This window comes from Aethina tumida, chromosome 2, assembly GCF_024364675.1.
Source record: "Aethina tumida isolate Nest 87 chromosome 2, icAetTumi1.1, whole genome shotgun sequence".
Classification (NCBI taxonomy): domain Eukaryota; kingdom Metazoa; phylum Arthropoda; class Insecta; order Coleoptera; family Nitidulidae; genus Aethina; species Aethina tumida.
In genome coordinates, this window is record NC_065436.1 from 33,760,167 (window position 1) to 33,787,155 (window position 26,989).

At 37.6% G+C, this 26,989-nt stretch overlaps 1 protein-coding gene and 2 non-coding genes across 3 annotated transcripts in view; 1 reads left to right on the top strand and 2 right to left on the bottom strand.

Annotated features, from left to right (window-relative positions):
• The window catches only part of LOC109598811 (discoidin domain-containing receptor tyrosine kinase B-like), a 198,896-nt gene that overhangs the window by 108,591 nt on the left and 63,316 nt on the right, over positions 1–26,989 (bottom strand). The gene's annotated exons all lie outside the window — the stretch shown is intronic.
• Positions 21,027–21,097, bottom strand: Trnag-gcc (transfer RNA glycine (anticodon GCC)). Its single transcript has one exon. It is a non-coding gene; the product is annotated as a tRNA-Gly (tRNA).
• On the top strand, positions 21,648–21,721 carry Trnan-guu (transfer RNA asparagine (anticodon GUU)). The gene has a single exon. It is a non-coding gene; the product is annotated as a tRNA-Asn (tRNA).

The window sequence follows — 26,989 nt, forward strand, 5'->3', positions numbered from 1 at the left end:
GAAAAAAATTATTGGTTGTTTTACTGACCATTTTGAGATAAGGAGGCATTTATTTACTTCTTCTTACAACCAACAAATTATATAGTTTTCAACTGATTGTGAAATATTTGTGTTTAACTGAAATTTGCCAATTTAATGATACTTTGTAAAACTTTTATTGGTAAAAATTTTTGGTTGTTTTACTGATCATCTTGAGATAAATTATTTCAAATATTATGATTTTTGAAACTTGTATGTCATTCAAATTTGTCAATTTAATGGAATTTTGTAAAACTTTTATTGATACAACTTTTTGGTTATTTTACTAATCACCTTGAGGTAAGGAGTCTTGCATTTATTTATTTCTTCTTTACAAACAATAAGTTATATCAAAAGTTTTCAACTGGTTCTAACTCTAACTGTTTAACTCAAATTTGCCAATTTAATGTAAAGCTTTCATTGATAAAAATTACAATTTGTTTTCTGATTATCTTGAGATAAGGAATCTTGCATTTATTTACTTCTTACAAGCAATAAATTATTTCAAATATTATTATTTCAAAAGGTTCTAAAATTAAGAACTTACTGGTACTTTAAAAGCACTTATTGATAAAAGTTATTAGTTTCTTTTACTTGCATTATTGTACTTATTTACATCTTTCTAAAACATTACATATATGTCATATATTTCAATTAGTTCTAAAATATTTTTGTGTTATTCAAATTTTTCATTTTAGTGGTAATTTGTAAAGATTTTATTATAAAAATTTATTGGTTGTAGCATTTATTTACTTCTTTCTACAACTAATAATTTATATTAAACATTGAGAATTTCATTTATCAGTAAAATATTTGTATATAATTCAAATTTGCAACTTTAATTAAAATTTAAATTTGTTTTCAATAAATTTGGATGCATAATGTAAAACCAATTAATACTGTAGAAATTAAACAACAACCACAAGTTTAAAGTATGTACATTATTATTTTGTGCTTATAAATTCCACAATAAATTATTATTTATTACTACCAAAATATGTTGACATTCAGATGATAACAAATTCACAAATCGAATTAACATGTGACAAAAGCCAGCGAAATCTAGTGCAGTAATATCAAATCTACAACATAGTTCGTACAAAACAAACTCAGATTGAAACCGGGCCAATCAAAACAAGACGAAAGCATAAAACAAACTTAATATCGCAACATAAAGGAAATTTAATGAATTCAGTTTGCTGACGGAATATCCAGTCCCGTAGGCACGCGTACGATTTCCCTTATTTGCTCTTTAACCACCAAACTATATACTTAACTAAGCCGTTTTAACATTCAAATTCAATCCGATTCCATCAACCGTCGTCGGTTGTCGCTTCTTTCATACGCGAATACCCGCATCTCCTTTCCCCCGTTCACGGGATTCGCGAAATGACTAACCTACCCCCTCTAAGTTTATGTATTCGTGTTTGCGTATTTGTTCTCGGGGACGAACGCAAACACCACATATTTAACTTTTCGAATGTCATTTTTCTGCACGTGCACGCGGATGAAATTTGTACGGAGTTACGAAATAGTGTCGCCACCACTAATGTAAACAAGCACTTCGTCGCGGCTGTTTACCCTCCAGACAATGCAATTCGGCGCATTATTCAAGCCGGGAGCTTTTAAAACTTTCGCAATCTAGATGACACTTTCGTTATTATTGTTGTTTCTCAGTCGGTTTAGTTATTTAGTGCACTATCCGGGACACCAATGACACGGAGCTTTTCTCGTCTTCTTCACTTCACCATTTCGCCGGCAATAAAACTCTGTGGGAACAGTCGTTGCGACTGGTGCGGTCTCGGTTCCAATTAATTAATTTCCACGGATCCCGGAACGGTTGTGGCGGTTGTGGAACAGGAAGTTGCCGACGCATAATATTGCGGCGATAAGTACATTAACGAAGTGGAACAAGTGGCTGTTGGGTCGAATACAAAGGACGGGCCTGATGGCAGTCAGTTAGGTGGTATCCGTATCCACTTTAATTAGACAGATCGTCAATTCCAGACACGCTTGCTTGCTGCCTCCTCGGGGGACTTTGGCTAGAGGATTATTACAGACGTTTGATTCTATCCAAAAAGGTCCAAAAAAGAAGGGGTTAAGATCTAAGAGGAGGATGGTAGATATCGCTGGGGAACAGCAAAAATGTTTCCAGGGCCAAAACTGCAAATCTTTCTTATTTTATTATACCAATTAAGTCTACCTTGCAAAAGTCTCAGTTGGATTTGGTTTTATAGATCCATGATAATTATAATAATTACCCATCAGTCCTTAATGTAACTTAGATCATTAAATGAGAAATACTTGGATTTTTTATAAGGAGTTTAAACACATATAAATCTCAAATTGTTGGTGTATTTCAACACCAGTTGCTATTTGATAAATTAGAGAGTTTTGAGCAACATGTAGGAAGTTTGTGCCTTACCACGTATCTTGACTGGAAAGTTGATGATCAGGATCAGGAAAATTGGGCTCTCCATATTTGCTGTTACAAATCTGGTTCAACATTCGTGGCTGGTTGAGTAAAAAAAAGCATAAAGATGCCCTTTGCTCTTCCTTCGATCAACTGATAACCGAAATGTTACGTAACTGACTTTACTTTAGTTGGACATCCCTTCAAAAAAGGAAGAAAAAGTGCCTCACAATATCCAAATATCCAATCATCCATCTAATCCAAAATAAGTCTGTGATTTTGAAGATGATGAATGGATTCAAACGGTAATGTACTGGAAAATATTACTGGCACATTAACCTCGCAAGACTCCGATTTTGTCTGTGACCTTACCAATAAAAACTTCAAAAGGTGATTTAGGAAAGGTTTTGTAATTAGAACTTTAAGATGACTATTACGAGAGGCCGTTTGGTTTCCAGATTCTCTCCAGATACGTATCCTTTCAGAATCTGAGTGATTGCAAAATCTGAACTCATCAGGATTCTAATTAAGATGTTCTTGTGTCCAAGCTAAACGAGCAGCTCCATTTCTAGGGAGCAATCGCGGTACCCTTAAAGGTCGTCTCTAACATAGACCCTGCTATCCGACACGGTTTCTGAGGGTTTGAGGTGACACAATCCTGGCTCGGGAAGTGTCATTTATGGGTGTCTCCGAGCTAACAAAAGCAATAAGTGATCTTGTACTGGGGTAGTTATCCTACTGTGGCCTGAATGTCTTTTTTTTAAGTCATTGTACTCACTGTAATGTCTCAACAATATGCTACAACACTCACAGATGTGTCCATTTGACAGGGCACTTCACGTTGTGATGATCCACCCTTTCTTTCAAATTACTCTTAATTTTTGTTTGTCACTTAGATGATGCCTTTCCATAATAAAATAAGTATGTTTTTAAGATTTGATGAATATTGGGTCAACATCACAAAATATACAATATTATTCTCTATAATTTCTTTGTTCATTGATATGACTGTAAATTGAAATTTTGTGGCAAATAATTCAGATTTTTTTAAAGCCACTTAAAATCTTTAAAAGGTGTTTGGGTGTGCTTGAATCCAAAGAAATAGGTTTGTTCGGGAAATCAAAAAAAGTTGAATTTTGTTCCCCAGTGCTAATATTTGCTAATATCCCCAAACAATCATCAAAACCGGGTGCAGTCAATGGCGCCGAGGTCGATTTATCTTAAATCCCTCGCGGGATTATGCAAACTGCTGGGCGCGACATCATCGAAGGAAATGTTTATATTCCCAAGAATTATATTGTCTGCACTTACCAGTTCTGATACGACATCAGAGATGCCGACCGGCTTCGCTTTATTTAATCCGTATTTACATAAATGGCACTCCATAACGCAAAACGAGCGCCAGATTACCGTAAATGAACGAATTTCGTGAACTGATGGCCCAAACATGCCTCACTGCACGTACCGCATTTTTCTCAATTGGCAACTGATTTCAACGAACGTCTGTGTGTTGCGTCAATATCAGAAACCGCAGTAACAATACCATGCTTCACGTTCGTATTACAGTTGAGCAAACACCACCGACCAGTTTCAATTAAATTAGTTTTCAACAAACACATTTTTCCATTCAACCCGAATTTACCTGTGGGTTGGTCGGCTGTCGAACATCCGCAACCGAAAACGGTTCTGGCAACGTTCCGGTCGACTTTAATTGGTCCGATTTCCCAAAAGGTCTGCGGCGGCGGAGGTCGGAAACGGACCGAGTCCATTTCAATAATAATCTGCCCCCTCGTGTCCCGCGGGGACTTCGCATCCGCACAATGGCGGTTTTCGCATTTCAGGTCGAATATTAACACGTTCTCTGGATGCAACTAATCATGATGTCGGTGTTGTTCTAATGTAACATCATCGCGGGGCCGTTGGAGGATTGACTCCGCCAAATTGGAAGGAAATCGAACGCCTCCCGGCCTGATTGGATCTGTTTTATCTGTTGGTGGAACTTAATGACGTATGGCAAGTGTATGTGTTATAATTAGTCATATAGCACTCATGAATAATTCCGCGTAGGCTCGCCCAAACTAATGACATGTTAATCACATTTGTAGTTATGACAACAAGCATTAACGCGGACATGAGCCCAGAGAAATAGAGATTGGAGACGGGAATCGTCGCCAGTCCGGATTCTGAACTCAAATGGGTTTACGAACGAATTATATTGTCATATTCGAAATCGATACAAAATTAAGTTTCCGCTAACTGGGCATTAACCAGGATCTAATTGGAATTATTCCGCCGGCAGCGACAAGACGCCAGAGCCCAGTGGAGATGGAACAATGGATTATTAGCTAATTGGACCGAATTGGTGGCATTACGACGTAAATGCTAGGATTTGTTTAACGAGTTTAGAGCAATTAATTATCGCAAATTTACCTGTATAATGTAGCATTACTTTCACTCAAACGTCTCATCAATTACACATCGAACCGTCCATGTACAACATTGACAATTTTGGGGAGGATCAACGGACATGTCGACTCGGAATGTGATAACGTAAAAAGGAAAATTGCCAGAATGACAGTTATTGATTGGCGAGGGTCTGTGTGCACAGGATCGCGTGGGGATCCCCCACACGCACTTGTCAGCATTGCAGTTCCTTGAAGGGAGACTGCACGCACTCCAAAAGTGCCTTTCCAGAACCGACTCCCTCAGGTCGTTGCATGTTTGGACAGCCTCTCCTCACCCCCCCCCCCCAAAAAAAAAAAACGTTGCAACCAAGGCAAACCGCCAGACGGCAAACAACGAGTCCGTTCCTGGTGGCGGAATCAGCGTCGCAACCCCTGCGGTTCGTTGACAGGTTGCGGAAAGCGAGAGTCGCATGATACTTACGATTCGGTGGTACGTGACACGCATATCGAGTTCGTTATGAAAGCAAACACCCACTTAACGACGGTGTCTCACCACGAGCTGCGAATCCGGTGCAGCGATGCAGCAATTAAGATGCTGACGGTCTCGCGGGACCAAATATCCAGCTAGGTTTTTAATCAAGCCGAACGTAATTGAATTTGGCATGCACATCGTGACGATAACGGCGCGAAAACCGAATACATCACACCGGAAGCGGACTCGATGTAATTAATCTGGTTTTTTTTGTGTAAAGCGTAAAACAGAAAATAAAAAGAGGTGGGCAATTTAATTCCTTGCCGCGTGCGATGCAATCAATCAAAATAATGTGATAGGTGCTATTCCCATGTATGGAGAACATGACAGCGTACAAAACTGTTTCATTTGCACAGTTGGAAGTTATCATTAAAAACATCTCGCAGGGGACTAGCGTGTCCATTAATAATTTTCGTTTGACCGCGGCCACTGTATGCGAGGCGGATCGGGATTTTCATAAAAATAATATTAATAACGCTGATTACACGACGGAGTAACAATTATTTTGTCGGCCGCGATGACAGATAATGGGTAAACGGTTGGATTTGATGAAGTTGACAGTCATAAATGGTAATGGAGCCTCAGTCACCATTGTGTCACTTTTACTTTTTCTTATTTTATCGTTGATGGTTAATCTAATGATAATTACTTTTATCCCAGTGTCTGTTATTTCAATGCTTTGTACAATCATTTGTGCTGCAGCCTTATTACTGCTTAATTAACTCTTGTCTGGACCGTTTCTTTTGGAATTCTTATGAATAATTACGTTTGTACATCTAATGACAATTAAAAAAAGAAATGTGTTTTGATAGGAACATTGCTTATGTATGTTGGTAAGTAAGCAACATCTCAATTATAAATTTGTGAGTATCATATTTTTATTTAATTTCATTTCAGGTGCATCAGCTTCAGAAAATATTTTTCAACTGACTGCGAAAGAAATAAGAGGATTCTTATAAAAATAATGTTAATAACGCTGATTTTACAGCGCAGCAACAATGACTTTGTCAGTCACGATGATAAACATGGTTGTACTTGATGAAGTTGATGGTCATAAATGGTAATAGAGCCTCAGTCACTACTGTGTCACTTTTACCATTCCTTATTTTATCGTTGAAAGTTAATCTAATGATAATACTTTCATCGCAGTGTCTGTTATCTCAATGCTTTGTAGAAATATTTGTACTAAAGTATTATTACTGCTTAATTAACTCTTGTCTGGACTTGAATTCTTATGAATAGTTACGTCGGTACACCTAATAACAATTAAAGAAGGAACATGTTTTGATAGGAGTATTGCTTATTGCAACATATAGGTCAGTAAGGAAACATCCCAATTATACATTTGAGAGTATAAGTTGGTGTATTTATTTATTTCATTTCAGGTGCATCAGCTTCAGAAAATTCAATTGACCGCGAAGAAAAGAAGAGCATTTTCATAAAAATAATGTTAATAAAGCTGATTTTACGGCGCAGCAACAATGACAATGTCAGTCACTATGATAGACAATGGATAAAAGTACATCTACTTGGTGAAGTTGATGATCATAAATGGAAATAGATCGTAAATCACCATTGTGACATTTTTGCCTTCTCTTATTTTATCTTTGAAGGTTAATCTAATGAGAAAAATCAGTTAACCACGGGAGAAAGAAGAGAAATTTCATAAAAATAATGTTAATAACTATGTTTTACGGCGCAGCAACAATAATTTTATCAGTCACAATGATAGATAGATAGTAAACGGTTGTACTGATGAAGTTGATAGTCATAAATGGTAATGAAGCCTCAGTCACCATTATTTCACTTTTGCTTTTTCTTATTTTATCGTTGAAGGGTCAGTGTTTGTTTCAATCCTTAGTAGAGATATTTGTACTTGTCTAATTACTGCTTAATTAATCCTTGTCTGGGCCGTTTCTTTTGGAATTCTTATGAATAATTAAGCCGGCACACCTAGTGATAATTAAAAAGGAAACACGTTTTGGTAGGAGTATTGCTTATAGCAGCGTGTAGGTAAGCAAACAAACATCCCAATTGTACATTTGAGCGTGTGCGCTGGTCTTTTTGGAAACTCATTTCAGGTGCACTCGCTTCAGAAAATGTTGCAATTTGGCATACGAGCTCGTCTCGGGAGCAGTTCGTGTGCAAATAACGCTGTACAGAGGCTTTGCCATGCTACAATAAATAAATATGGTGTATTTCCTAGTTTCCTCGTCTACGTTTCATTTGATATTTACATTTGAACTTTAAAGGAGCTGTCTGTCAATAAAAATGAGTTAGGTGGAATAGGACCGTGCTCTTTCGGTTATGAAATTCGCCAAGGTGGTTTTATTTAATAACTGGAATTCCGGAAAATTCATTTCCGGATTGGCGTAAGAGTCCTTTGCCAGGATAAATCCTAATTGCCGTCTAACTAAACTGCCAATTAGAGTTAATGGTATCATATTAAAATACCTTTTCAGCTGTGTACGACCGAAAACTAAAAAAAAGAAGGAACTACAACCACAAAGCGATATATTAAAAGTTACCGTCAACCAAGGATTAAAACTGGCACTTTCGCGATTCAGTCATTTACGACCGTCCTAATTAATTCCCAAGCGAAACTTTCAAAACTGGGAACAGTAACCGGCCATAATAGTGCGAAAACTTTTTCCCAACCCCCCCGTGCCACTAGTTGCGGCCGGTGGCGACGCGAAATTGGATGGAGGCCAGCGCACAATTAAACCGGATATAAATTACATTAGCCGAAGTTGGCCTGCAAAATCCGCAATTTTTTATGGAGGCGAGGGTGTCGGGCTGGTTACGCGGCCACTGATGGAGAATCCATGTTTTCCACATATAATGGGACGCGTATGCGAATGTATATTCGACCCGCCCCCGACCCGCCGCCCCACACGCTCCGCTACAACAGCTACAACGCACCGCACTACACGACGACGCTTCGCACGACAAATTCGCCGCAAATGTGCTGCAAGGGAATTAAAAACTCGTTAATTGGATGAATTTATTCGACTCTGCGCCCGGTTCCTCAATTACTCCGGCTGCTTGTTTACCTAGTATCAAATACAATTTCTAACGGAAACACACATTTCATTTCGAATCATTCTTTTTTCAAAGTAATAAAAAAACTGTGTTAATTAAAAGGTGAACCATCCGTTCTACGGTTCGTTTCTGTGTTATTTTAAATTCTGCTATAATTAATAGATGCCTGGTGACACACCTAACATGAAAACATTTTTTTTTTAAATTTTATATATTATTTTTTGGTTTAGCAATGTTCGAGTGCTCCCTAGAGGAAGAGAAGCAAAAGAATGGCGTGTATCAACATCGGCTAAGAAATCTGATGCTTTGTGCAAAAAAACGCAACATCTATAAATAATTGATTTATTTCAATATTTTTAGGAAAATATTAATCAATAACAGAATAATATTTGATTAAAAAACTTAAAAGAAGTCCAGTACATCATTTTGCAAATTTAAGGGGGTATTCTAGTGTAGAAATTCAAAAAAATCGATTTTTTTTCATATTTTCAAAGTTCAACTATTCAAGAATATGTCTACAAGAGGATTTTTGAAAATTTAAATTATTTTCGGATATATAGGCGTTTTACTGGCCCGGCAACCAAATGGGCTCGGCCGGGTATTTATTTATTTATTTGTTTAAATCAATTTATGAGAGTTTATCATCAGAGGAATTATTAACTCGATGTTTAGGTTCAGAAACTCAAAATAATAATGAGTTTCTAAACTCGTTGATTTGGACTTTCGGGCCAAAACATATTCATTCCAGAGCTCAGATAATTGAGATAGCAACATATTGCTGTTTGCATTTTTAATGAAGGTTTCATTCCTATTTTAGAAATAACGACGCTTATGGGAGTGAAAATTGGTTCGGAAGCTCATTCATTTGCTGTGAGACGAGACAACGCCCGGATTGACCGCTCCGAAATACGAACATCCAACGCTTCAAGGGAGGCCAGAACTGCTCGATTGGAAGAAAGAAACGCGGAAAATAGTTTTTTCGAAGTCGAAGAAGGTCCGATGTATGAAGCAGGAATGGCAGATTGAATAAATGTAAGTATACCATATCATTTCATGACATTGACAGCGAAAAACTTTACGCCAAACTTTAAATGCGTTTTTCTCAAAACAGTCTTTTTCAATAAGATATCCACGATTTCTTGAGTTTTACTGAACTGATTTACTTGAAATTTTCAGAGAATCTTCTTTATGGACCTCTCTCGAGTATGAACTATCCTCATCCCCAAATTTCAATTTTTACTATTTTTAAAAAATTCGAGAAAAAGAAAAAAAAAGGTATAAAAAATCGTTTTTTTTTTTCAGTCATTTTGTCAAAAAAAAAAAATTTTAAGTTGTCCCTAATTCATGCAATTGCGACGTCATTCTAAATTAATAATTTTTTTTTTTTTTTCATTTCAGATTGCTAGGAGGGTTGGAATCGTGGATTTGGTCATGTGCCAATTTTTTGAGACCCCCACTTCATCAGCTGCTAATTTCTAAAATTTTTAACTTTTTTTTTTAAATTTTTTTCTGTAATCTTGTAACGTTAATAAATAACTTCTAAAAAAATGGATAGTAAAAATATTGATTGAATTTTTTTTACGACACTTTAAAAATCACCTAAAATTCATGTCTCTACACTAGATATCAGTTCGATAGTATGATCAATTTTCTTTTTCGTTAAAATCTAGATACAAATAAAAGAGTTACAGAGTTATTTAAATCTAATATAGGCCACACAATCTGCATTGACAGCCTGTGAAATATGAACATGCATGTGTAAAAATGATGGATTCATCTATGAGTTGACATTTGAGCAAACACGAGCACTTCTAATATCAGATAACGTGGACGTGGAGGGTGGCTTAATCGACAACTTCTCTTAAAATTTTATTTTAGGTTCAGCACCTTCAAATCGTTGTTTTCTCCGCCGTTTATTTAACAATAGAGTAATATTCGATTAGCAGTAAACCTTTAAGAAATTATTCCTCGAAAATAAAACCAGTGGCCAAGTTTTAGTGTCACTTAGGAGAAGTTTGAAATACACCCTTTTAACTACCAACAAATATTTTATATCCTAACATGGGGGTAACTTGGAAGTTTCAACGTTCCGTGGAACAATGCATAAAACAGCAGAGCGAAACATCCTCTTAGATAATGCAGGAAGCAATTCCGTTTTTATTCCGTAGGCCGCACATATAGCACCGTGGGCGTGCAGTTGTAAAACTTCATAAGTTCCGTGTTCCGGTCAAATTTTATCGCGGGTACCGGCACCAAGTGTGAGTAGAGAGAGCAACGTCCGGCCAATTGCGAGGCGACTTTATGTCCCCATCAAGCGCGGGAATCGCGCCGTAAAACCGCCAGCGTTACACGAGTCGAGTCCCAGCATCTGGGATGCGGCCCCCCTGGTTTCTTTGTATTATTCAGACGGGCTCCTTTTCCACCCGCATAAAATACTGCGGCAAGTATTGCACTTTTGTGCGCGGGACGTGCCACATTGAAAATATATTTTCCAGCAGCTTCTCGGGGGACCCGTAAAAAATTACCTGGAATGCTGTAAATTCCCGGACTGATTTAGAATTTATGAAGAGTGGCACTTACTGCCGCCGGCGCTGGTACTACATAAACTTGGTTATTATGCGATGCGATAAATATAAAGGACCCATTCGAAATTGCTTCGCCGATGTCAGGGATAAATAACAGGTAATGTGCCCTAACAGCACAAAACCAAGATGTAACTGCTCGTGTGGTTTTATAGCCTGCACGTCTTATATTGTCTTCTTGTATATTACTTTTAACTGGAGATGTCGTTGGTCCAACTTCTGTGAATTACTGGTTAACGTGAGGCGCCATCTTTACAGCGGATTACCTAATACACTTTTGATAAATCAGACTTCCATAACTCCAATATATTGATAATTGAAATAGAGTATTTGGTACTCTTGTAGTAGTTCAATGTTGGGGGAATCCTCAAATTCAAATAATACTAAACTCTCTTTTTCAAAATTTAATTAATATGTTATTATGGTTGTAGAATTTTGAAAAAAAAAAATCTTTACAAAAAAGTATTTCAACCTAAAACATAAGAATTTTTCAATTATTTTAAAAAAATCATATATGACCAATATATTGAAAGGAAGAAAGAGAGAAGATGAAGTGTCTTTAAATATCACAAGTGAAGTCAAGAAGACATTCAGCTTCAAACGATTTTATATCAGGTTAATGAACATTCAAAAGAACTACTTGCTATGCTTTGCAAACATAATAAAGATTTAATCACGACATATCTACTTAAAAAAAAAAAACTATGAAAAGACTTCGTTAATGAAAAAAAGCAGTGCATGGAATATCGATCTTATATCTACATCTCTTTAATTGTTTTTGAAAAAGACAGTTTTGACCAATATATAAAATGAAAGGAAGAAGATGAAGTCTCTTTAAATATCATAAATGAAGTAAAGAGAAGGTAAATGCATTTGGAATTATGTGAATGAAAACATGTTTATTTTGGAATTTCCTAGAAACGAAGATATGGTCGAGCTCTGCAGATTTGAATCTGAATTTATATAGTTTGATTTAAAATTTTATAAATATAAACACGGTAAAGATATAACCACATATCTATTTGACAAAAAAGTAACATTTCATTAGTGGATAAGAACCTTAAACATGAGATATTTTCAATTGTTTTTAAAAAAATCTTATATGATCAATATATTGAAAGAAAGAAAGAGAGAAAGAATATGAAGTGTCTTTAAATATCACAAGTGAAGTCAAGACGTCCAGTTTCAAATACCTTTAAATCAGGTTAATAAATATTCAAAGGAACAACTTAAAAATGTTTTGCAAACATAATAAAGATATAATCACGACATCTACTTTTTAAAAAAACTATGAAATGACTTCGTTAATGGAAAAAAGTAGTGCGTAGTATATCGATCTTATATCTACATCTCTTCAAATGTTTTTGAAAAGGACAATTTTGAACAATATATAAAATGAATGGAAGAAGATGAAGTCTCTTTAAATATATAAATGAAGTAAAGAGAACGTAAATGCATTTGGAATTATATGAATGAAAACATGTTTATTTTGGAATTTCCTAGAAAAGAAGATATGGTCGAGCTCTGCAAATTTGAATCTGAATCTGCATAGTTTGATATAAAATTTTATAAGTATAAACACGGTAAAGATATAAACATATCTCTATTTCACAAAAGAGTAACATTTTATTAGTGGTTAACAACCTTAAACATGAGATCTTTTCAATTGTTTTAAAAAAGTCATATATGACCAATATATTGAAAGGAAGAAAGAAAGTCTTTAAATATCACAAGTGAAGTCAAGAATACGTTCAGCTTTAAATGCATTTAAATAAGGTTGGTTAATGAACATTTAAAGGAACTTCTTAAGAATGTTTTGCAAACATAATAAAGATATAATCGCGACATCTACTTTTTAAAAAAACTATGAAAAGACTTCGTTAATGGAAAAAAGTAGTGCGTGGTATATCGATCTTATATCTACATCTCTTCAAATGTTTTTGAAAAGGACAATTTTGAACAATATATAAAATGAATGGAAGAAGATGAAATCTCTTTAACTATATAAATGAAGTAAAGGGAACGTAAATGCATTTGGAATTATGTGAATGAAGACGTGTTGTTTATTTTGGAATTTCCTAGAAACGAAGATATGGTCGAGATCTGCAGATTTCAATCTGAATCTGCATAGTTTGATTTAAAATTTTAGTAAGCATAAACACGGTAAGGACATAACCACGACATTTCTATTTTTAAAATCGAATAAGCACCTCCATTGATTTAAAATTTTATTAAGCATAAACACGGTAAAGATATAACCACGACATCTCTATTTTTAATATCGAATAATCACCTCCATTGTACAAGCTCAGAAAAACTCAGCAGACTCGGTCGAGTAAAAAACATGGATATACGTTATGAACGGTTGGACATTTTAGATTGCGACACGTGAGGGTGGCACGGTGTGACAGAGGGAAACTATCGGCTCGTCCCTGGGGTCCACGTGACGGCACCTTATCTAAACTGAAGGAGACATCTTCCTCTCTTTGGAGCGCGCGCCCGCTCTCATGTTATCGTGCAGCGGCGTTTTGAAAGACACTGCTCATTAATCTTGCTAAACCATGCAAAACTTATCGGGTGCGGCCCTTTTTGGAATACACTGGGCTACATGATATATCGGTATTGAAACTTATAATAGGCCTTTGGGAGTTTACGAAAGTTTCTCTCCGCGGCGCCGCCCCGATCCTTTCTCTACTGCCATTTGTTGCAACTTTACAAAAGACTGGCCCGTGTTCTCCCGCAAGAAAAACGACCTGAATATTTTACCGCCCCCACTCTCCGCAGCCGCCAACTTTTGATTACCTCCACTCCAAACAAACGTAAACCTCATATTGATGTCCATGAAAAAAATGAAACAGCGTCCCATTAATTGACGTCACAGCTACAACTCCGTTATGACAATGGATCGTAGATCACAATTTGCGGAACAGCGTGTCCGTCACGCGTACCCGTGTAAAAATCTTAATTAAAACTAATTAAAGTAACACATTCGTTTTAATTACGGCCGATGCGGCGCCATAATTCACGGCGACGCGTCATTAGTAGTCGGAGTTTGTCGTCCCCGTACACGGTAACACTTTTAAATGATTTTTTAAGCGCCGCCGAACCCACCAAATGCCCTTTTATTCGTCCGCGGCCTTTGTTAACGCGCTCGGCCGATGCTGCACACGTATCCACGTCGGTAATGTGTGTCTTTCATCGTTCCAGGTTCTCTTTTTTTCTGTGCGACTGTTGCACAATCGAAGGAACGATTTTGATTTGAACGAGGTTATTAATTAAGTTTCAGTTTCTTATCTCGGTACGTTGAGAGTTTTATTGGTTGTGGAGGACTGTTGCGATGATTAATGGGTTCTTCAGGAGATGGAGCATAAGGGGCTTAATAAATTCGGGCTTGTGCAGCGGCGATGCCTTTCTTGAATGCTTAACTGATTGCGAAGGGTCGGGAGAGATGGAAATCAAACGGCTTGCGCACAATGAGATGAAAATTCACACTTTCGACAAAACCGAAAGTACAATCTAAACTTTTCGATCTTCAAAAGATGAAGATAATCTGTTATTCCTCATCTGAAACACTTCTATAGTCTTTAGATTAAGGCAAAATCTAATTATTAATATTTAAAATGACAATTGTTGAGTTTGGCGTCACTGTGCGTTGGACTATAAAGACCATGCCTTACGGAAGATAAACACTGAAAATAATTCGATTTTATCTTGGCAAAGTTATTAGGTTTTGATTAAAACGCCGGTTAATGGAGGATTTTAAACGAACTCTCTCAGATGATTAACCTTCCGCACACGCCACCGTTCAATCAAATTGCCCAGCAAATCGAGCCGAAACTTCACAGCGAAGTAATTTCCGCGACATTCCTACGTAGCTACTAATTAGGTTTTTCGACGTGTCACATGGCACTATCATCAAACCATCACATCCAGTATCGATTGTCGTTAGTGAATTGAGTAAAAAATCATTATTCTTTCGGTAATTAGAAACGATGGTCACGAATCCACCTCTTGTAAGTTTACACAAGCGTAGTTTGATGTTGGGGGAAGAACGCCGAGTCTCGGGGGAGTTTTGGATTCCTGCTACATTGATTCCCGGTCCACGAGTGTTTTTAAGGGGGATATTCGACAGAGGTAATGTTTCTTCATTAGCCGATTGATTTTCTCGGCTGCATCTACAGGAAAATTTATTAATGATGATGGAGCGTTATTCTTGTTTGTTCTTTCATTCACCGGGATCGGAACACGAATTAGCGCCTTCCGCAAGATGGATCGTTCTTCTCAATTCTGATAGTATGATGTATAAGTATAATTTATTATTGCACGCGACATTCATTTGATGGGAACGCTCTTGTTTTTATTGGACAGGTGGCACCACGAAAATGTACATGCAGGTTGATCTCATGCATCACTTGATTCGAGCACGAATTTCGCGGATTCTTTCGTCGCATTCAACATTCAGATATTCGAAATATGAGTATTCAGTTCTGATATTCTTCGCCTGTCAATGTGATATATTAAATGCGATGCAAGAATTTACTTTTGAATAATGGATAACGGGGTAGGATGTGCGACGCACTGTGATTTACCTTTACAATCCAGCAGAATGGATTTTTGTTTTGTACTTTTGTTGGCATGTTTGGACAGTGAGAAGTGAGATTTAGAACAGACATTTACTACTTATGTTTTGTAATATGTGAGGCTAAGTGTCTTTCTTGTCTCCTACCTCTCATTGTTTGTAAATGGTTATCAAGCATCTTTAATTATAATGGATAAAACTATGTTGTCTCGATATCGAACTGTATTCAAAGTGGTTTCCATTAAAAAGAGCTCGGTGCTTGGACCAGTATTAATTCCTCCCCAAAACATCAATGAACCTCCTCCAAAATTCACCACTTGGATGTCTTCCTTTTACGTCATTTTATTCATTATAACGTTTCCACAGTCTGCTTATAAAACACATATGTGTTCATTCGACGAGCTTGTGATGAGCCACCCTCTATCATCCTAATTGCTTTTAATTTTTGTTTGTCACTTAGATGGTGCTTTTTCCCTAGACACGCTGACTATGTATATTACAATATAAGAGCAGCTAAAATGGAGAACAAGTTAGGCTTTTCGATATTTGATATTTAAGCTTCTTCTACTTTCTAGCTGTTTTTAATCGTAATTATTTCTCATGCTTTTGTGATGAGAAGTTTAACACATCTTCTAAGAGGAACGAAGAGACTCATCCTCTTTAAAATTTGGTACTTAGACCCGTGTCTTGTTTGTCCCTCATCGGTTGGATAAATTATAATGGTTTTAAGAGAAGCTGAAGGACTCCTTTGTTTCACGTTATTGCCACATTGAAAAAGTCAATGTCTTCCTTCATCAATTATGACTATGTCATTGTTTGTGTGAACGTAAAATTAGCGACAATAGTCAAGAATTGCAATTGGATTAGAGCGATTAACACTATCCCAGGCGTGTTCTGCGCTTTGTCCCGTGCACGGGATGCGCCGTATTTAATTCCGGGAGCGCATTCCCATTAATAATAACGTTTGGCTGGCAGCTGAACCATACATTACATGGCATGTACATACGTTCCGACATGAATGCCTGTATATTACCTGCATGGAGTGGGTGCCCCCGCATCCGCAACGTGTGTGTATTCGTGACCCGCGTTCAATGCATCACGGCATTGAGACGAACAGATCGATGTCTGGTGTTCTGTCTATCGGGCCTATTGTTCGGTCGTCGTAGTTAATCACCGTCGGCTCGGGCAAGTTGCTGCAGGTGATAACATCTAGAGCACCGGGTTCGGATCGTGGTTTCGTGAACGTACATGCATTACGAGGGCCTCCGGCCTTCCGACGTGCTCCACACAATTACTCCACTTTTCTCTCGCGTTTTCGTGCCGATAAATCTGAACTGTCGGGATGGTGGTATGATGAACGAGTGCCGTTAGATTAACACCACTAACTTTGGTTATTAAAAAAATAACTTTGTTAAATCTCCTGTTAAGACACTCGGAGGGGTGTTGATATTGAATCACCCCTAACCCGGTAATGATTTGTTCTGGTTGTCGTCGTCGATTGTGTATTAAAGAAAAGAAGCGTTAAAATTAATGGATTGTCGTGCGCCCATTATGAAAATATTTCAGTGCAGCGTCGAGGCATTACTGTCGATTTTAAAAGCTTATCGCCGTCATAGGAGCAGACATTAAGGCCTGGCTTTTTTACGATTGTCGAAAAGAATTAAAGCGCTAATATAAGTTCGGTGCTTGCAAGGCTTATTCTATTAAAATAAAATTGCCCCTTAATGTCTGAACTTACCCCGACGAGCTCGGCATTATGAATGTCCCGGCTCGTCTTCGAATACTTGAGGATTTTATGGGGTTCTCGAGTGTTTTGCCTGACGAGCAAAAAATAAACTAAGCCCATCGATTACTACTTTTATTTTTTGGCACTACAACAACGGTTTTCAAAGGGTTGTTCGTGAAACTTTCGTCTTGTTGTCAAGGATTCTGAAAGGCTTTTAAAAAGCCGCCGGTTAAAAGGCATCGTCGAAAACACACTCTTTAACTTATTTAATTAGCTACAATAAAACTTAATAAAAGCTTTAAAAGTTATGAATTTAATCAAGCAAGCTTGAGATCAAAGTGGTTTTACCTGCTGTTTGAGAGCTTTTACTCCCAGTTTCTTACTATTTTATATTAAAAACTAATTCAAGATGTGCTCTTTACGTAGTCGACAACAAAGACTAAATTATAGCGTAAGCAGACAATCGAGATTTAAATTTGCTTAGAACTCCCAATAGATGTGCATCACCGGAATTATATTACGTACAAACTTATAATAATTTCAATATTACTTACTACAAAACCGTTGTGTTGGAAATTACCTGCAATAAAGAAAACGTTACATTAGTAAGGCAACACAACAACAAAATGAATCATTCACAAACACGCGCGACCCGAATTCCTTCCGATAAATAAAACCCAAACACAAAATCAATATGTTCGGCACAGATTAACTTAATCGTCGGGTGTTAAAGCAACCCTTGCCTCAACTTTCAGAAACTCGCTCCGTATCTGAAAGCGGCTTGATAAAATGCAACACACGTGCGTCGACAGCAAACCAGAACTATTGCTGGATTATCGGAGGTAAAAATGCTGTTTCTAATTTGAAAAGTTATTTATTGGGATTATGTACGGTTGAAGGACTATTTCGACCAGTTTTATTATTTCAAAATGTTTTATTAATTTATATTTTTATAAGTGGGAATACCATAGTAAGGGGGAATACCATAGTAATGTGAAACTAGTCTGTGAGATCTACTTGTCAAGAAGATTAATTAATAATGTACCAACAATGCTTATGGATGCAATCCTTCAATCTTTGAATCATGACATACAGGTTCAGTATATACTGAAGACTTAAGACATGTAAATAGATGAAAAAAGAAAGTGAATATGTAGTGTAAATGGTGTAAATATGTATGTACACTTCCCACATCTGAGCCATCAATAATACACTTCATTTTTTCGCTTCTCCTCCAGATTATACCAGACTTGTAACCACTTTAGCAATACTGAAGACCTTGACAATCCTGTTTCTAATGATGGTGTAGAAATCAACCGACTTTTGTCATTAATTGGCATATGAAGTAACTCTTTCAAGGGTAGCAAATTGTATTTTACATGCATATCCCCATACAGAGCAACCATAAGTTAATAGACCCCTTGGTCTATCCTAAATGATTCTTTTAAATTAATAGGGAAGGTGCTGGAGCTGTTAATGCACAGAATTCGCTGATAACCTTCTTCGCCCTAATTCTTACATACTCAACTATATAAAATTAGATAATCAAAAAAGATTTATTTTGAAGCCAATATTTTTTATATTTTTTCATTTGTTGACGAATTTTTACTAAAACAAACTGGTACTGGGCATTTTCCAAACATGACATAACGAATAATTCTGGAAAAAAGCAAATAGCCAACCATTATGGAAAAGTTGATTTAAAAAACAAATGTTTCACCCTTTGTAACATTAACAGCATTTTGTCCAGACATTTCCTGACATAACACACACCGATAAAACTTACACGGGTTGGCCGTTAATTTTCATAAAATGGAAATTGAAATATTTCCCATGTCAATTTCAACCTGCAAACTGTTTGATTAAACATAACAGCTATTAGCGTTGTTTTCAAATGGCGGTTCATTCATTTTTCAAAGGTTTGCAACAAAAACTGCGATAAATTCATCATTTATTGAAAAATACAAATAGTAGTAGAGTTTAATCCTTTGTCCGTCGGTAAATACATCAGTTCATCAGTTAAAAAAAAACTAAAAATGTTACAGACTCTAAATTTGGTCCAAAGGACCCGATTGTGTACGTATAAACATGGCGAAACTTTGGCAATTCCGCGGAAAAAACAGGCCGCATTTTCCTCTCGGAATGTTAAAACGAAAATTGAATATTCGGAAACACAGGAACTCGAAAGCAGACCGTAATGGAGTTTTGTGTAGCGTTCGGTTTGTGACGCCGTCGCCGGAGGCCGTGGCGGCGGCGGCGGCGACGGCTACGCGAACGAGCGCGCGCTCCGTCCCCGGAAAGAGCGGCCGTCGCGACGTCGGCAACGTCGCGTCGCGAAAGAGGATACACTTTGGTTTTTGCGACCCGCAGGCATCTGTTTTTAAATGTATTCTATTTTCCTCCTGAACGAGTTTCCCTGCCGATGCCCCGTACGATCCCCGGGGGCGACGTCGAACAACCGCAAACCGACGGCTCGCCCACCTGATTATCGGCGGGTTTTAATTAATTTTTGTTTTATTTTTACAATCGGATAAGGAACTTTCGTTTTCTTTAATCCTTAATATTTTGTCTCTAAAGAGACTACAATAAAATTAATACACTTCATATCAAATTATCAAAAATATTGATGGTTAACTGAACTGTCATTCAATTGTCGACTAGAAGATTCGAATACTCTATTACCCGGGATAATAGGATCAATGTAATTCATACAGTTAACTTCAGTTCGTAGCCAAAGAACCATATTTGACAACCAACTTGAAGTTAACTTCAACCTAAAAGTCCACCTAGTTCATAGTGTGATCAAAAAGAACTCGGTGATCAAAAAGAACTATACTAATAATATATATGCAATGGTGACTATAATTATATCAACTTTTAAAAATATACCGAAAATATGACAGTACTGGAGAACTCTATTATAAAATAAAACAAGGGGTTAAAAGTAAAGCAATAAAATACAATACCTAGGATTTTAATATTTTTATTACTATTTCATATCCTTGATTATAAAAAGAATGACAAATAATATCAATATCTTCAAACAATTCAACTTCCTCATTTTAAGATTTACCATAGATTTTCTATTGGATTACATTATTGGAAGAAAAAGTTTTTTTCAACTTTGGCCGCATGCTTCGGAATTTACTTTGATCAGAAAACAATACGGTTTTGGGAGTTTGGCAGCACTATTTTTTCTTGAAATGAAGGGTTTTTTAGAGAGTTTTTCCATGTAAATTATTGTCCCTTAGACTACGTCTTTATGGTACTTACAAACACCCTCAACTGTGAAGATCTTCGTCAGTTTTATTCGGGTCACTTTTGGATGATCCCCAGTATTGTTGCATAAACTACTAAACAAAAATTAAATGATTTATAATGGTGTTGTTTTACTTTTGACTGTTAGTAAATAAATAAATTCATAAAAACTTTATAAAAAATGAATATAATTAAATTCAAGTGTGATATCAATCAAGTTATAAGGTGGTACACTATCTGACAAAAATGTGGTTCTTTAATAAAATTTTATATATATATATATATATATATATATATATATATATATATATATATATATATATATATGTATATCTAAAATTTTCAAAAATAACAATATTAAAATATTATTTTTTTATTATTATGAAATTAAAGAGGTATAGATAAAATATGCAAGATTTTAAAAAGTTATATATTAATAAACAAATTGATAATTTTTGAAGAAAAAGTTTTTGCATCGGCCGGGAATCGAACCCGGGCCGCCCGCGTGGCAGGCGAGCATTCTACCACTGAACCACCGATGCTTACATAAATATTGGTCCTGCAACCTGCACCGATTGCACCAGTCTGGTACATTAAAGGTGACGTGATGACACGAATTCAAATAACAAAATTCCAAATGATTTATGACGTTCATCTCCCGCCGCGACGTGCCGAGAAGTAGGAGGAAAAACATCGTGGCGATTTGATGTACGACTTTCATTTACAATATGAAACGGTCGATAATTAATAACGGGGCTTTAGCGTCGACCCGATGCATGTGTCTCCCGCCCTCACGGAACCATAATCGAAATGTCCGTAATTCATTGCGACCGTCCCCTGTTTCGCCGCCGCCGCCGCCACGGATACATTCAATAACCGTCGGCCGGCCAATCAAGATTTAACCGGAAAGGGACAAGATCTCGGGTTTATGGCGATAAAAAATTGATCTATTGAACGTTGAAAAGTTCACATTGAAAATGAATTATGACAATTTTTATAAATACAAAGTTCTATTTATAACAAATGAGATAAACTAACGTTATCTTTTAAGAATTGTGTTTAAATTACGACAAATTTATATTTTTTACAAGAGCCTCCGTGGCGCAATTGGCTAGCGCGTTCGGCTGTTAACCGAAAGGTTGGTGGTTCGAGCCCACCCGGGGGCGTAACTTTTTTCAAACAATATTTCAATTTGTGTTATTTATTTTTATTTATTTATATTTTTATTTTTAGTTTAGTTATTATTTATTGATGTTCCACAGAAACTTTCCAAATTTATATTATGTTAAAATTTGCCAAGAGACCTTATTATTATTTCTCAAAAAATAATAAAAAATAGGTCTAAGCTACTTTATAAATCACTGATTTGAGCAACAACTACTCTAGAATATGCCCTTTTAAACTTGCAGATTTTGACAATAATAATAGTTAAAGAATGGGCCATAGTTTAGCTTCATTAAAAATAATTTCAAATGTTATTAATTTAATTAATAAACTACAAAGTAGCCCCAACCATTAAATTAGATGTGCATTAATTACTTTTGTCGTATTTCATATTATTCTTTCAGTATCTCCTAAATTGAAGTGGATTGATTCACAGTAATAAAAGTAATATTTTATTACTGTGAATCGTTCAGGGAATGATTTAAAGTTTGAGAATTCAAGTAAGTGCGAATTAAATTCAGGAACATACAGGACGTGTTAACACACCCATAGAACCATTATCCTTAATTCAAACATTCAAAGTGAGGAAAGGGTCCAGGATATTATTGAATCGATTCGACCCCGACTGTTATAGCCAGAGAGTTACTTACTTTTCCTATTACCTATTATACTAGCGGATGAAATACAGCGATTCAGCCCGTTGGCAACATGTGCCACTCAAACTTATTATCCCCAAATGAGATTTGGACAACTCGGGAAACACACAACAAATTACTAAATCGATAAAACAGATTCGGGGTGCCTCAACTGCTTCGATAGAGCTCTTGTACCATGAAATGATTGCAAGTGCATTCTTGGAACGAATTTATAACACATCTGCACAGGTCCCCCATGAATAAAATTAGCCATAGACATACAAGCAGATGTGAAAATATGTGAACAATGTAAAAATAAGTGCAAATAATATATTTTTTTAAATGATGCTTGGCCAACTTGACCAACTCACATAACGAATTAGAGATTTGGAGTGTCCCAACTACTGGGAGGAACCTTTCCAAAATAATTTCGAGTGCAAATTTGTAATGAATTCGTATAAAATCACCACCGGCATCCCACGAACAAACTAAGTTTCCAACCGGCGTCCCTTTTTGTCGTCGTTTTGGGGCCAGGGCAAGGATTCACGTCCGGACAGCATCGGGACGAACAACACATCCCGCACACTTACATCCTTGCATTCCATTTACTTTAATCGATCTGCTTGATTAATTACGGACCGGGGTTTGGGGAAACTTTGGCGAATAGTTCCGCAACTGGGAAGCTGAAGAAACATCGAGCCACCAAGTGGGAAAATGTTTGCTATGCCGCTGCCGGTTTTTATGCCGGGTCGCAGACAACCGTTTCTTTTGCGCCACAAAACGCCCGAATAGTTTTGTGTTATGGGGAAAATAGTTTTGTTCGGTCCTCCTGTTTTTAATGGGGCTAAATTATGTTCGAAATTCATCGGAAATAGTGGCTTTAGTGTTTGATAATGAAATTTGATGAGGTTTTATAAAAAATACGATTTAAAAAAGTTGCGCCCCCGGGTGGGCTCGAACCACCAACCTTTCGGTTAACAGCCGAACGCTAACTAAACTAAACTAAACTAAACTAAACTAAAATATATTTTATTTGTCTTTTTGTTAAAATACACATCATTGGCTCGTACAGCTCGAGACTCCTGTGGGCACTATATATAGTAGGCTCCGTTCTTGTGGGGGTGGGTTACCGAATGGAGTCCGGGGTTGTCCACCTTCTTGGAGATTGGCACGGCCAATTGCCGGTGTCGTGGCATCTCCGAGCGTCAGCAACGATGTTGAAAGCAAAATGGGTCCAAGGCCCCCCTCACATGGTCGTTGCATTTCTGGGGGCATTTTGTCTCAATATGATTTAGATAATGGAACCTGTAGATGAAATTAGCGGAAACTGTTGCTGGATGGCCAGCTTTGCAATTTAGTGCGCTCGGGAAAAACTTAGTCAAAAAACCCGTTGAAGCATTTTTGGGGGAGGTTTCGCGTTGTTCGGATAATGTTTTATGGTTTAGTGGGCGTCTTTACGTTTTGCGTTTTAAGTGGAAAGTTTTGAGTGCGCGGCAGACATTATGGTGGGAGTTTGTGAAAAATTGGAAGTTTATGGTAGAGGGGTTTGTGTCTGTGATTAGGGTCAATGTTGTGGATTCTGACGTCAGCCATGTGTTTTGTGAGTATCGAGTGGTGTATTTGTTTTTCGTAGAATTTATTAGCCTCTTGGATGATGTAATCCTGTACATATGGCACTCCAGTTGTGTCGTGTATGTGTCGGGTTCTGCTTCTCTGGGGTGCGCTGATTGCCATTCTCAGTATTTTGTTTTGCAGTCGTTGTAGTATGTTAATGGCGGTTATTGAGGCTCCACACCAGATGGGGCATGCGTATGTCATGATGGGTCGGAGGATTGTGGTGTATAAGTTAATTTTGTTATCTCTACTCATGGGGCTGTTTGCAGAGATTAGGGGATATAGTGGCTTAATTGCACCAAATATCTTTGGTCTAATTTTGTCTATATGAGGTCTAAAGGTCAGCCGATTGTCCAGATAGGTGCCTAAGTATTTCACGACTTTTTTGCATGGAATGATGGTTCCGTCTATAGTGGGTGGAGATACTATCCTTGTGTTAGTGTGTTTTTTTGTAAAGTTGATCAATTCTGTTTTTTCAGGATTTATTTTAATTTTCCATCTCTCAAAAAACGCAGTGAGCATGCCCAGATGGATTTTAATCTGTTGGGTGGCGACCTGTGAGCTAAAGGACGAGCTGTAGATGGCAGTGTCATCAGCGTATAGTGCCAAGTTAGTGTGGGAAAACTTAGGGATGTCGGAGGTATAGAAGTTGTAGAGTTTTGGTGCGAGCACCGTTCCCTGTGGTACTCCTGCCGAAGTGTTTCGTGTTTCGGATAATTCCCCGCTGATTTTTACCTGGAAGGTCCTTCCTCGCAGATACGAGTCGATTAGTTTGACCAGACATTTAGGCAGTTTTAGCTGGTCCAGTTTATACACTAGTCCATCCAACCATACGGTATCGAAGGCTTTCTGCATATTTAAAAAGAGTGCAACTGTGTTTCTCCCGAAGTTCCAGTGCTTCTTAGTGTGTTCAGCAATTCGCGCCACCTGCAGGACTGTGCCATGTTTGGGGCGGAATCCGAACTGCTCGTGTGGTGTTATGTGTAGGTGTGAGTCGGCTGTTTCCAGGCGTCGCAGTATAACTCTTTCGGCTACCTTGGAAATAGAGCTTAGTAGCGATATTGGCCTGTATGAGTTGGGGTTATGTGGCGGTTTACCGGGCTTTAGTACGGGGATAACCACAGCGTGTTTCCATTGTTCTGGGAAGTATTGCAGCCTAATAATACCATTGATAATATAGGTTAGATGGACCAGTGTCTTCCTTGGTATGTTTTTTAAAAGGATGTATTGGATACCGTCTGGTCCTGGAGCTTTGTTATTTGGCAGCTTTCGCAGAATTTGCTGCACTTCACTCGGTCTTGTGAGTAGTTTAGCAAGTTCATTGTTTTGAATTACCTCTGGTTGAGCTTTGTGTATATTCTGAGCCATTTGCTGTATGTAGTTTTGTTCCGGTGTGAGGTTTGTCGTATCAGTTTTATGAATTTCTGCAAAGTGTGTGGAGATGGCTGTAGCTTTAGATTTGTTGGACATGTGCTCGATGTTGTTGTAGAGGATGGTCGGGTATATAGGACGTTCCCCTTTTAGTTTCTTTACGTATCTCCATAAGGAGCAATCCGTGGCTTGGAGCCTGCCCAGAAGGTCCCGCCACACGTTATTTCTGTGTTGCCCGATTTTATATGTAATTTCGTTTTTGAGCCGGTTCATTATTTGTTTGTCATTGTCGAGTTTGTATTTGTGCCAACGTTTTTTGTGGTAGTTTTTTGTTTTGATAGCTTCTGTTATATCATCTGGAAGATCATCTGCTGGTGGTTTGGTTTTTGTTACCTTAGTAGTTTTGTTCCTGGCTATTTTTAGATTGAGTGTGAATGAATCCACTTCTCTCTTTAGTGATTCCAAATCCGTGATGTGACCTCTTAGGACCGTCAGAGTGTTTAGCTCGTGCCTGTACATGTCCCAGTTCGTTTCTCGGAAACAGAATTTGGTTTGTTGGAGGACATTTGTTCTTTTTTGTTGGATATTAATTAGCACTGGGGCATGGTCGGAGTCTAGTTCATGGAGTACAGTTGGTTCAGTCACTCTGCGTACTCCATTGCTTATGACTAGGTCTATTGTTGATGGAGTGCCCCCGTTATTGGGATAGTGCGTGGCTTCTTCAGGGAAAAGGAGGTCAACGTCCGAGTTGAGTATATAATTGTACAGGGTGGCTCCGTTGGTATTATTTCTGTGGCAGTTCCAGGCTGTGTGGCGAGAGTTAAGGTCCCCTAAGATTATGGTTTTGTTATACTTTTTGCAGAGTTGGTCTATTTGTGGTGTAGAAAAATTGTTGGATGGAGGGTTGTATGCGCACATTATTACGGTTCCGTCGGCTAGTTTGATTGATATATTCTCTATATGACTAGGTATACTATCTATTTTGGAGTGTGGGATGGAGTTTTTAACAAGGATTGCAACTCCTCCGTGTGTGTGGCGGGTGTGACCCGGGTTGTATTGCCTGTCTTCTCTGTAAGTTAGATAGTTTTTAATTTTGAAATTATGTCTGCTGGACAGTTTTGTTTCTGTTATGCACATTATGTCTATTTTGTGTGTGTGCAGAAAATTAATTAAACATGGTATTTTGTTATTAACACTGTTAGCGTTCCAAGTGCAGATCTTCAGCCTAGATGTCATAGTTGTTTACGTCAAAGATGCAGAATTGTAGGAAAGCCTGGAATCTTTCCTGCTTGGTGCCAGCGTTGGACATTCTTGCGGTTAGGTCGCGGAGAGCTTGCACCATCTCCTTCATGTTAACTGCGTTCTGCAAGTCCCTGGCCACCGAGAACAGAGCTCCCATGTCCTCAGCGCCATCAGTGTCATCCTGTTGGTGCCCAGTTGCTCGTTGGGCGTTGTGTGCGGAGCTGGTAGCTATACTTTTTTGGGCCCTCTGTATCCAAATGTTGCTAGCTGGTGCTGATAGCTTCGGTTTTGGGTTGTTTACTTCGATTGTTGTCCGTTCCAGGGGTGGGTATTCTTGTAGGTTGGTTGGGTTAATTACTCCATTGGTTCCCCTGTTATCGCGTCTGGGCAGGTCAGTTAATGTTTTTG